This window comes from Phragmites australis, chromosome 8 (genome assembly GCF_958298935.1).
Source record: "Phragmites australis chromosome 8, lpPhrAust1.1, whole genome shotgun sequence".
NCBI classification, from domain to species: Eukaryota; Viridiplantae; Streptophyta; class Magnoliopsida; order Poales; family Poaceae; genus Phragmites; species Phragmites australis.
The window spans coordinates 11,119,921-11,132,539 of NC_084928.1; positions in this window are offsets into that span (position 1 = coordinate 11,119,921).

Sequence of the window (12,619 nt, forward strand, 5' to 3'; positions counted from 1 at the left end):
CTGAATATGGTGTATATCATAACCACTATGGAGATAAAGTATAAGGAAGTTAATCGTAACGAATAAGGAAGCTATCCCCTATTTGGAAAGGGTTTCCTAAATATTCGTGAAATCAACAATTTGGAAAGATTACACCCGGAAGAGTATGGTATGATACATCTGAGTTCCCCCAACTATAAAAGGAGGGGAAGAAGTACGCCCAAGCTATGTCAAATCAATATTAGTCCCATAGCAACTAGTGCATTTAAATCTATGATGTCATGAACTCCCCAAAGCAAGTCTAGTCGGGTAGAACATCAACACCCATCGAAGATCCACGGTAGAAGCAACTCTCATCCCACTAAGGATTTAGTAATAGAAACATGGAGAAATCTGCTAGTTTCCTAGGATTAGATCCATACACTCTTTGTACTTTGTGATCCAAGGATTAATCAAGGCAAAACAGTACGTAGGGTTATTATCCACTCGAAGGTCCAAACCATATAAATATGTATCTTTCTTTGCGATATTCTTCGATGACCATGCAGGTATCCCTATATTTACATCACAAATAATAGGTAGTCATGCACAATTCCTTGACAACTGGCGCCATCCATGGGGAGACGAGTAGATCAATCAACATTAGAAGATATCACGTCTCTAGGCATGGTCGGCATAGAACTCGGGTCCTACAACGACTTTGGTCCCGACATCTAAGCCAAGTCGAATGAGTTACTAGAGATTAGTCCACTCCGAAGATGATTTACAACTAGTCGACTTCTGAGTCAGTTGCTCAAGATGGTCACCTAGGCGATCATATGAAGAAGGGGTTGGATCACCCAACCACTAAGCCTGTCCCACCACTTGTTGGCTTTAGCTATCGAAGAATTAGGGGCTCTGATAAGGAAATTGCAGAGAATGAGCCCTAATTTTCCAAGTTCGATGCTTCTTCCTCCTTAGATTCGTCTTGCGACAAGGAAGAGCATCACAAGGTTAACATTCTTGCGTATAGAAGCCAAGAAGGGGTGGTGATCCCATGAAGCCTGCTAACCTAGCTAGTAAGGATGACTTACCTACAGCCACTCCTCCACAGGGTAGCTTCCCACGACTCCAGCCACTAGGAATGGCCTACTGATAGCTCTGATTCCTCTAGGGAATCCCCACACAAATGATGGTACTAGCCAGAGTCAAGGTAGCAGAACACTATGATTTACTGAAACCTTTTTAGCTAGTTCACCGATGCTCACCTCGCCTCTACTAAGGCACAACAACTTGAGCATTCTAGGATCCTCCTCTCCAATCTCCTAAAAGAAGAGCTGACGAATCCAGCTGGTGCCTATTGGATGCAGGAGATGACATGATGCATCGTTGGGCCCTAGCGGCAGGTGGAGGCCTTGGCCCAACACATTCTAAAGAGAAACATGCCTCAGGTTAGCCATAACCAATCCACAAATAGAGGAAACTAGGAGAAACACACTCCAGAGAATGCTACATCTCATGCTTGGAAGGATCCACATTCTAGGACTCCCACCAAGGATCCGAGAGGGTATTCATGCCACGATGACAAAAGTCAACACAACTATACGAGGGATTATGCAAAACCCTCCGAAGACCCTGCCAGGTTTCTAGGGTTTGGACTTGACTGGATTTTGCGAGACGGGAAGAGGATTACAATAGTCGGTAAACTCATGTGGTTACCGGGTGTTGGGCTTTCACCCCCAGCTCAGAGTAGTGCGCTGGCTAAGTAGATTCCGACCCGGCAACATTGAAAAATATAATGAAAATGCTAACCTAATGGAGTTTCTCTAGATCTACATGATGACAATCCAAGCTACTGGAGGAGATGATCAAGTCATGTCCAATTATCTCCACACAACTCTTGAAGAGTCAGCTCATTCATTGCTGACCAATCTACCACCAGATTCAATTGAGTCCTTGGCACATCTATGTGAGGTTTTCTACGCAAATTTTCTTCCCAGATCCAAGATTGAGCTAGTGAATATGCCTTCAATGTCATTATACCAAGCTCTTCATCCGATGGCCAAGTCTAGCTACCCGTCACATTTGGGAATACAAAGAGTTTTTTAACAAAGAGGATCATGTTCAACGTGGCTAACTTTGATAAGGTGTATAACAACATTCTTGGCCGGCCAGCCCTTGCTACATTCATGGATGTGGTTCATTACACGTACCATTCTAGAAGGTTTTGATCCTCAAAGGAGTCATCAACGTTCGAGGTGACAAACATATGACGCTAAAGTGCGATAGGAAGAGCCTCGAGTTGGTAGAACAGATACCCTTCCATGAGGTCAATTTCATGGAAGAATGTTTGAAGTCCTCGAAAACAAAGTTGCTCCTAAGCAAGGTGATAGGGTCAAGAATGTGCCTCCGGATCTAGTAGAGCCATTCAAGCAAGTCTAGATTGGTGCTACACTAGATTTGAAATAGGAACTCATGCTTGCCAACTCCCTCCAGGCGCATACTCAATAACTCATGGATATGGATCGACTCCACGAGTTTTACATTAGTAAATAAGTTAGGTTTTATGTATTTCAATTCTCCTATCGGAATAATAAAGTCAAGGTGTTTTTTTCAAAACAATGTGCAATTTTATTTTTCTCGTAAGACTTAATGGTCGACCTCCAGCTCTGGTAGATCTTCATCAATCTAGTTTACCAAGTATAACCCACTTGGTGATCTTTTGCATCCTAAGTACGAACAAAGATATGAACATAATTTTTGTTTTTAAGCAATAGTATGTTTCTCTTAACTTCTGACTATCCGATTGAAAGGCCCTATTTCAATTGAATAGTCAGGGGCTAGGGAAATATAGTCTTTCTTTCCTAAACTTTGACTGCCCAACGAATATCTTTCTTATGCAGTTCAATAGTCCGGGGCTAAGGGAAATATATTATCCATGGATAAATTTGAAAAGCTTTGCTATGTTTTTTTTATGTTTATCTTCATATTATTAGTTCAAAAGAGCCTTATGACAAAACTGCAGAGACTTGACGACGGGCTAGCACATTCCTGAGAACACATAGATCAACACATTTGTAACACTCAGAATAATAACATAGCCTAATCCGAGTGGTTCATGTAATAGTCACTGAGGTCTCCCTTGATTAGATACTCGAGGATATACATTCATCGAAGGATGTCGAGTTGCTCTAAAAAGGCTACGGGATAAATTATCTAAAACTCCCAAGACAAATCTAAAAGTTTTAGGCATGTTGTAGGACCGAACTCACTCAAAGGTGAATATCGGGGGAGTTCATAACTAATTACATAAACAAAGAAACAAAAAGGATGAATGCTCATGCATTTGAAGGAGGATCATAAAACTCCAAGGCCTCGACAATGGTTGAAGCCACACGAGTGCTCTCTTGCACAAAGTTGGATATCTCTAAAGGGTCACATGTGAAGCCTTGCACGACTACTTCTAGGTCAACTTGAGCATAGTGACTCTTGAGGCACACCAATGTGCTCACCAGGCACCCATGAGTCATTGTATTCTGCCGCTCAAGTCTCGGGTGATAGGCCACATGCAACCACTTGATGAAGTATTCACCCAGCTGAGAAATCTGCTGGATGTAGCTTGTGGCACTAGTGTCCCGAGGAGATGGGAGTGTGCGGTTGAACTTCTTGAGAGGTCGGTTGAAGGTTGTGAAAGCTTTCTTCACCATAGGGATCAAAGCCTTTGACTGCTTCCAAAGGATCTCTAAGTCCTCCCGTGCTGAAGCATCAGCCTCCTTCAACAACTCCGCGTCAGCCATGAGTGCTGAACAACAAATCTGTTAGGGTTAGGACTTTTGACATGGTAAGAAGTAATACAAGTAAATTGAGATTATGCTTAACAAAATCTCCCTTTTTAGCGCATCTACCTCACCCGAGTGAGAAATCTCCATGTTGGTGATCTCCTCCATCAGATGAGTTGTCTCCTCCTCATGAGCTACCAAAGTTAGGTGTTTTCCAAGGAAAGGGGTGCCATCTCTTTTGTGTGGTGTTTCCACTTCAACTCGGAGCAATGCTTCTCCTCAGCTAGCTCTAACCAGAGAACCTCCAACTCCGTGGAGGGGCCTCAGAGAGAAGTGACGAAGCTCTGTATGGAGGTAAAAGCCTCCTCGAGATGTGAAGGCATTCGCATTAACATAAGCATTGGAAGGGAGAAATGTTTTCATACCCAACATGTACCGGGGCATCTGGGGACGGTTAGAGCTAAGGATGCCTTAGAGGATGAGGCCTCACTCCTTGCTAGCAGACTCAGTAGGAAGGGTCCTTGGAGCATCTGATAGGGTCCATGACAGCATTTTGGACTTTGGCCATTACAGCCAGGTCGGCAAGGACTGATTTAATCATCTCGACTGAGAGTTTTTCCTCGAGTGGGCAGGAGCTACAGTAGCTGGACGAGGGCCCCTCTGATGTAGAGCCCTGGAGATGCCCTGCTATGGCAATGAAAGCTTTGCCGCAGCCAATGATGATGACGCCATGGGGTCTCCTCCCTTGGGGGGGGGGGAGGGGAGGTTTATGAAACTAAAAATTAAGAGATGCTTTGAAGATGCTAACTAGAAGGTGAGTCGATTTGAAACCGCATAGGCAAGAGTATGCTTTTTAACTTAGCAAGAAGGCCCAGTAGGGAAGCGTTGTCGTGGACGAGGAGGTTCCACATGAGGCGTTGGCTGATCCTCCAGCCTGTTTTGTGATGATTGTCAGATAGATCATCTCTTCAGTCGGGCACCGACTCCAAAGACTTAGTGGTCAACTGTTCCACTGGAGAAGATGATTGCCCTGCTGAAAGGACAATGATGTTGTATAGAGGGGGGGGGGTGAATCGGCGTTTTTGAAAATTTTGTTCCCTTGTTCAATAGTTGGCCTAAACTTACAGTAGAAATAAACTAAGGGATTTTTAACAAGTAAAAAACCTAAATATGCTAGGCTCAACTAGTGCACAATCACCCTAAACAAATATAAATATTACAATCCTAGGGTGATAAAGATTATTCAGTTCTAGCAAGATAAGCAATAAACTCTAATCGGAGGGTCCGATCTTACTGATCGAATGATTTGATTAATGGCAATTGGATATTCTAATACTATTCACTAGATGTTCCGATGCAAATAAAAATAGTTAGATAGAATATTATGAAATTAACTCAAGGCACATGCATATAAGTATACAAGCAATTAAGTCAATGTAATGCATAAGAGTAAAGAAATACAAAAGCAAATAATTTGTTCATGAAGTTCGGATATCCACCAATATCCTACGTCTTCGTTGAGGAAGCTCGGTCACACTTAAGCCAGATCTTTTTCAACCCTTTTTCTCATGACGTTGCACAATGTACTCCTTGTCTCTACTATGGCCAACTCTTTCTCTACTCCAGAGATGATGAGTTCCACTATCACTTTTGGACATCCTCACAATCTTCACTTGGGGATATCACTAGCAATCCACCACCAACCCGTCTAGGAGATGGTTGTCTCCAAGAGTAATAAACTTTCAAATTCGCGCACAATCAATACCGAGTGCTCAAACACACGCAACTAATGCGCTAACCGTGGGCTACCAAAGCTCCACACCTCTAACACATCTCTCTACTGACTAAGCCACAAATGCCTTGGATATCATGAAGCAATCTTAGAGAGAGAGAAAGGGAGCACTCGAAGGTGGAACATCAAGTTCCAACACCTCTCAAGTCTTTGCAAGCACCAGAAAAACACCTTTAAGCCCCTCCAAAGACTTGCCCTCATGCAATGAGGCAAAGGGGTATAAATATTTCAACTCTAAAAACTAGCCATTGGACAGACTCTGCACTGATCGAAACTTTTGATCCCTAGATTGGAACATTCAATCCTTTGAATCCCAATGGTCAGATCTGAGACTCAGAGCACAACCAAACCTAGTAAAAAGTACACATCGGAACTTCCAATGTATGGATCAGAACATTCAATCCAAAACTAACTCAAACCTGAGAACACCACTTTTCTAAAAATCAGATGTTTCGATGGATCGGAACATCTAAAATCAGGATCAAAATGTCCGATCAGCATAGTTGACACTCAGAAAAACAGCAATAACTTTTGACCCCGATGTGTGATTTTGGTTATCTCGAACTCTATGGAAAGCTGACTAAGAGGGCTACACATCCCTACTGATTTAATGATTGCAATCACAATGGATCAAAACTAGAAATACTCCAAAAGCCAATTTGAACACTTTCACCCATTGTACAAAGTTTAATCTCCAAGATTAAACTATGCCAAACACCATGAAGGCTTGGACACAACAACTTTTCACCACTAAGGTTAATAACAACAAAGGGTTAAATCTAAAACACTTTTTAGATACCCTAAACTCATAAAACGAACTCTCAGCATAAACCCATCTTGCACTAAGCACATAGTTTGAGCACTCAACACAGCAATAGAGCAATGCTTTCGATAGCCTCTCTTGATAGTACGGCTATCGATCATATAACCTAGTCTCCTGCCAAACTCCTTAAGACCGGTAAAAATAGAAAACCTATTCTAGTTATACCTTTGCCTTGAACAATCCTATCAAATTTAATAAATACATCATTCAAGCACTGATGCTTCTCATAGGTCTTAAAGGTCCATCATTAACTCCTCTTCTTTTGATGATGATGATCATCCTCGCTTCTATCTTGATCTCACTCGATCTCCGGAAGCTTAATGAAGCTCTCTTGATAGCTTCCCATGCACCAAGCATAGGCGACATCACTCTTTGCATCATCTTCATTTGGTTCACCACCAAGGTATGAACCGTAAGCATCAAACATATAAGTTGTCCACTAAGCTTGTCTTGATCTTACTATTTCAACTTGGCATATTGAATATCTTAATTTCACTCATTCTTTCTTATGGAATCTAACCTCAACTCACTTTCAAACACATAGCACATAGGTTAATCCATAAAACTCAATTGGCAACCTCATATCTTTAGTCACTTAATCTCCACATGTGACTTTTCCTTTACACTCATCGTCAATTTTCTTGAGCTTCTCCTTTATCTCATGATAATTAACTAGGGCTCAATGACATCAATGTATTTATTTGGTCTTATGGAATTCCAGAACGAATCCATGATTTATCATTTATGCATCTCATATGGAACCTACTAACAATTATTAGTCCATATGTACTGTCACTACTTACCCAAGCATCACCTAGAACTCATTCATCTTGATGCATCTCTCTTAATCACATGGCATTCCTTAATGAACCCATGTTCAAACCTCCATGCATCACATATGAAAAAACCTACTACCAATTCTCAACATAATTGTTAGTCCAAAGGTATTATCATTAATTACCAAAACCACACTTAGAGGCTAGATAAACCTTCACGTCCCGATCTAGAGACTTGCGTTGTAGGTCCCTCCTGCGGGGATGATTTGGGCGTAGCCGTGGGCTGGTCCGTTTCGAGTGAAGCATCTTTTGGACCAGCCAAAGAGGGAGGAGGATGAGTGGCAAGCTTGACGGAGGCGGCATCTGCACTGAACCCATCGAGCAATCTCCATCTCCGACCAACACATGTCTTCCTCAGCCATTTATGAGGATGACATTTCTTCGAGCTGAAGGAGGAGTAGATATGCACGACACCATAATCCTCCTGCTCGCTTGTCTTGGATGGAGTTGCCTGAGACGATGACTCGGGCTGGAGAAGAATCTACAACGACTGCATAAACATGGTTATTACTCAGAAATGAAAAACCATCAATTCTCGTGAAGGAAGAAGTCCTTTACCCAAATTATGGCATCCCTAATGTCAACTGGGAGGTCACACAGTGCTTTTGGGACATCCTCAAGGTGTCCCAAAAACTGGTTGGAAAATAGGAACTTGGCCCTCTACAAAGAATATTTTCCATCAGTGGTTGTGACGATAAAAAATAATGAGAAATACCATGATGATGTTTTACTATCTCGATTATTCCCAGGCCGAGTGATCCCTGGCCTTCAAAGGGCTGATCTGGTGCTAGATGAAATCGATTGCCATGTCCCTAGTAGTCAATCCATGCTCCTTGAGTTGCTTGATTGACTCAAGGAACATTTGGACTTGGGACGAGCGCCAGACTTGTGTGTTCTACTAAGGATTCCTTTTTGCCCGAGTACTCTTGTACTCAAGGAGTTTCTTGATGGCACATTGACAATAAAACTAGTGCATGAGGTTTTGGGTGAAATAGCAAAGTACTCACTGGATACTCCACTCCTAAGTGCGAATCCAGCAGAGCCTAGGCCATGGCTTGTGAAGCTCTTCAGGTGATACAAATGGCCGAAGATGAAAGGTAATGGTTTCACCATGATGAATGCCTCGCAGAGGTGGATGAAGATGCTCAGCATGGTGATGGAGTTGGGGTTGAGATGGACAAGATTCATGCCATAAAAGTCAAGAGCATCCACAAAGAATTTAGAGGCTAGAAGTTGAAGCACGCAATACGCAAACTCCTCAAACATCACGATCTCTTCGGTGTGTGGGTTGGGGAAGTCCCCCCCCCCCCCCGATCGTCACTCTCCATGGAATCAGGCTCCGGGGAAGAAGGAGACCTTCCCTTGCAATCATGTTGAGGCAAGATTCATTCATGTCTGAGGCCTGGCAACTATCTAAAGAGCAAGCCATAGCAAGATAATTTAGGAATAGAGGTCTAGGGAACAAGATGAGTTTTTTTTATGGCAGAGGATTCATGGTGTAAAGACTAATGTCAGTCCATCGGTTCCAGTTATAAAGGTAACTACGATGGCAATGGCTCCCCCACGATGTTGTGATTACCGCGCTCATGGCAACGATAATATTTTGTGACCGAATACCCTCCCTCCCTCTCTTTCTTTCTGACTAGTGGCTTGACTTCTTGAGTGCCCTCGAGTTGCGGTGCACATTAAATGTGATGTTGTTAGAGAATATGTGGTTGTTGGTCAGTACTTGAGTGATGTCACGACCAGAGTGGTTCCTAGTCATGCGGGCCCTACCCAAGTTTTCTCCTATCCAAAAGAATTGTTGACCAAGTCAAATGTTCTATTCCATCAAATGCCTCTCCTCAAACAAAAAGGACCAAACCTAAGCAGGGAATTAGTATTCGAGTGGATCAAAAAATCTTGGCACCAAGAGGAAGCATTCAATCAAGACATAGGAAAATTTTGATAAGAAGTTCATCTTTGTTAAAGGATTTAAATCAAAAGGTTCTAACTCACACCACAAAATTCTCGAGTCTTAAGACATCAGTGACTCGGGATGGCCAAAATAAAGGAAAAGAAATCTAGTAAACAAGTTCGTGCCTCTGGTTCCTTCCTCCTAGCACGACATCGACGCTAATGGGGATGAAGTTGCTTGTCTCCCCATCATCACCGTTGTCGGAAGAGGAAGATGATGATGAGAAGCTAGAGGATTCCCTGACTTCCTTCTCTTCTTTATTTGTTTTCTCCTCAAGGAGAGCCTAGCCTACCTCGTCCTTGTACAGAGCTTCGCTCCCAAAGTCTGAAAGATTGTCCAACCACTCAAACATCAACTCAACTAGCTCCTCGCCTGCTACCATTTCTGCCTCTTCCTCATTAGAAGAAATGGAGATAACCCCAAGGGATGCTGCTGAAAGGGCAGGTGAGTGCGGTGGAGTATTGAGCAAAGAGGCTGGAGATAGGAGCAATGACCCCACTAACGAAGGTGGTGGGGTTCCCAGACCCCAGTGGTGGAACCCTTGAGTCCCTCGATAGTGAGGAGCATGAGGATGTCATTGCCGGAAGCTCGGAGGAGGACAAAGCAAAGGAGAGGGTTTTTGGCTCGAGTACTAGAAGCTTAGAAGGCACAGAATTGTGAGATAACCCCCAGCGACTCTCTGTTTATAAAGGCGTACCACCCCGCAGGCATCCGCTTCACGGCCGATGATGGAGTTGTCTACCATTAATGGCGAACATGACCTTTTGACTCTAGGTACAGTACAGTGGGAGCCAAAGTGTGCTTGAATTAAATTATCTCCGGTCTTCAAGATGATCTGGCAGGGGTCTAATTATGTCAACTCCCCTCAGAAGTCATGCATGCTTAATGAGGCACTTGGGATAAGGATAGAGGAGCAGAAGGTTTTTCTGGATTCTCCAGCCAAAATAAAAAATATTGAAACTCAATTCAGTCGTAGTTCCTTTTGGGTGGTCCTGTCTCATGCGGTTAAAAGAGTTCGCAATTAGGAGAGATGCGATATGAGGATTTCTTGACTAGGATGATGAACCAGCGACCCTCTTCTGAGTCGAGTTGGGAGTCTAATTGATGATGATATATATTTATTATTATATATTTTATAAATATATCTATAAGGTCTTATATGATTATCATGCATATCTATAAGGTGGGAGGAGGAACACCGCCTCTGGGAGGACATTTTAAAGAGGCATGAGGTTGAACTTCAGAGGTGTGAGGAACTATTTCAGAGGCATCAAGCTCTCCTGCGTCACTGTCAAGACCAATCCAATAAACTGACCAATCTTAGCAATGTGCTGAGCCAGGAATCAATCCTAACACATAGTGACTTCATAGATAATAATAAAAAATAATATGCATCTTAATTGTACTTAAATTGTCTTACAAAAATGACCTTCGAGGGTCAAAGAAACAAATAAAATGCAGTGGATCTAAACGTAATCTTGATTCCTCTTAACAACTCCATAAGCAAATCAATGAAAAATCACCTTAGAATGCTCCTTCATCCATAGACTCCTCAAAGTCTTCTCCAACTGAGTGTGTTTGGTTATAGCAAGTGTGAGCACATATCATTCTCTGCAAGTTATGATAAAAATATTCATATGAAGGCTTTAACAACAATATTGCTAACATGACTCTTTTGCATAAGAACAAAATTTACTTTGAAATAGTTAAAGCAAGTGTGTAATTAAGTGAATCAATAAAGTAAAACAATTAACCTCAAGACTTTCCACATTTTGACTTAACCATCCATCTAACACCTTAAGTATGGCTCCCACGACCAAAGTTGACCAAAACCGGCATCCTCAAACTATGGATCCCACACCACAGTTGATCAAACCAACCAAACCATCATATGAGGGTTCCTTGCCACTCTTGACTATGGGCATGACTAATTAACCAATTTTACACTTTGCATAGGTTGTATACTTTACCCACAAGTCATGAATACCTATTTTGTACACGTCTACCAACACTCACACACTTCTAAGGTGTGTAGCTAGGAATCATTACAAAGCTACTTTCAACATATGCATACCCACTAAGGTTTCACCGCCGCGCGAATTGCACCTCAACAACGGAAACCCCCTTTTGTGCCATACGAATACAGGGAATCACACCATTCTGTTCCCCGTACCACTAACTGGTCTACACCATGCAAAGAGTAATGCTAATTAATTGGCTAAGTCTGTCCCATACCAGATTTGTGGTTGTATTGTTAACTCGAAATGATCGCTCCATGAACATGTCCTTAGATTTGAGCAAGACTACCTCAAACCCAACCGTGCAACCTGCACTAGTCTCATCCAACCACTTGTTCAAATCCTAATTCTATGTTTCTAATAAAAGTTATTCCATCACTTTTGATCATAGTTGCATAAGACCATTACCATATTCAGTTGAGCCATTATGATTATCACCATCCCAAAGCAGGGCTAAACATGATATACTATTTCATAACCATAACTATAGCAACAAGGATGTTAAAGTAAAACTAGGGTAAAGCCTAACAGGGAATTCTCGATAATATTATTAGCATATATGTTTGTAAAATAAAATATTTATAAAACTAGGATCACTATGGTCAAGAACACAACTTGCCTTCCAGATACATAGTTGCGTCTTCAACGAAGACTTGGTCTTGAAGTCCTTCCCTCTCCTCTAGAATGTTGGCGTCTACTCGCAAAAATAAGCGAAAAGACAACAAATAAACATCAAGAACTAAATATCACACAACAAACAAAGTCACTAGATAGATTATGATTTTCAAAGAATTTTAGTGCAAGAAGGAATCAAATTGGAGCTATAGTTGAGAAGTTTGGTCTTTCGAAAGATTAAAACATAACAAAAAGATTAATTACAAATGAAACTAAGTGATTAGGATTTTTTTGGATTTTTTCAAAGTGATCTAGGATTTGCTAGAATTTTTCTAGAGTTTATTAGAATTATTTAACTAAAGAAAATATTAAAAATAATTACTAACTATTTATTTATTAAACAAAAACATTATTTAAAATTGTTATCAAATTAAACCTAATTATTAGAATTATTTTTATACTAAACACCTATTTTTTGCGTCACCAAACCCAATTATGACGTCATCAATAGAAAAGAAAAAGAAAAGAAAAGCTGATTGGGCTAATGACTATGTTGACACGTGGCTACCAACTAGGATCTACAACTGATGTGGCGCTTGCGTGGCTACTGAAATGGATGCTGACACGAACGGCTGATGGAACGATTAGTTCATTAAATGTAGATTGTTGTTCTCAAAATGAACGGCTATGATTAACTCTAACCGAATTGTTATCCCATTTGTAATCTTAGTCAATAAGATAGATCTGATAGCTAGGGTTCAATGCATCGAAGGGGTATCCGATCTTCTAATCATGGTCGCTAGTTTAAGATCGAACGATTACGACGTGATTGTGTTCATCT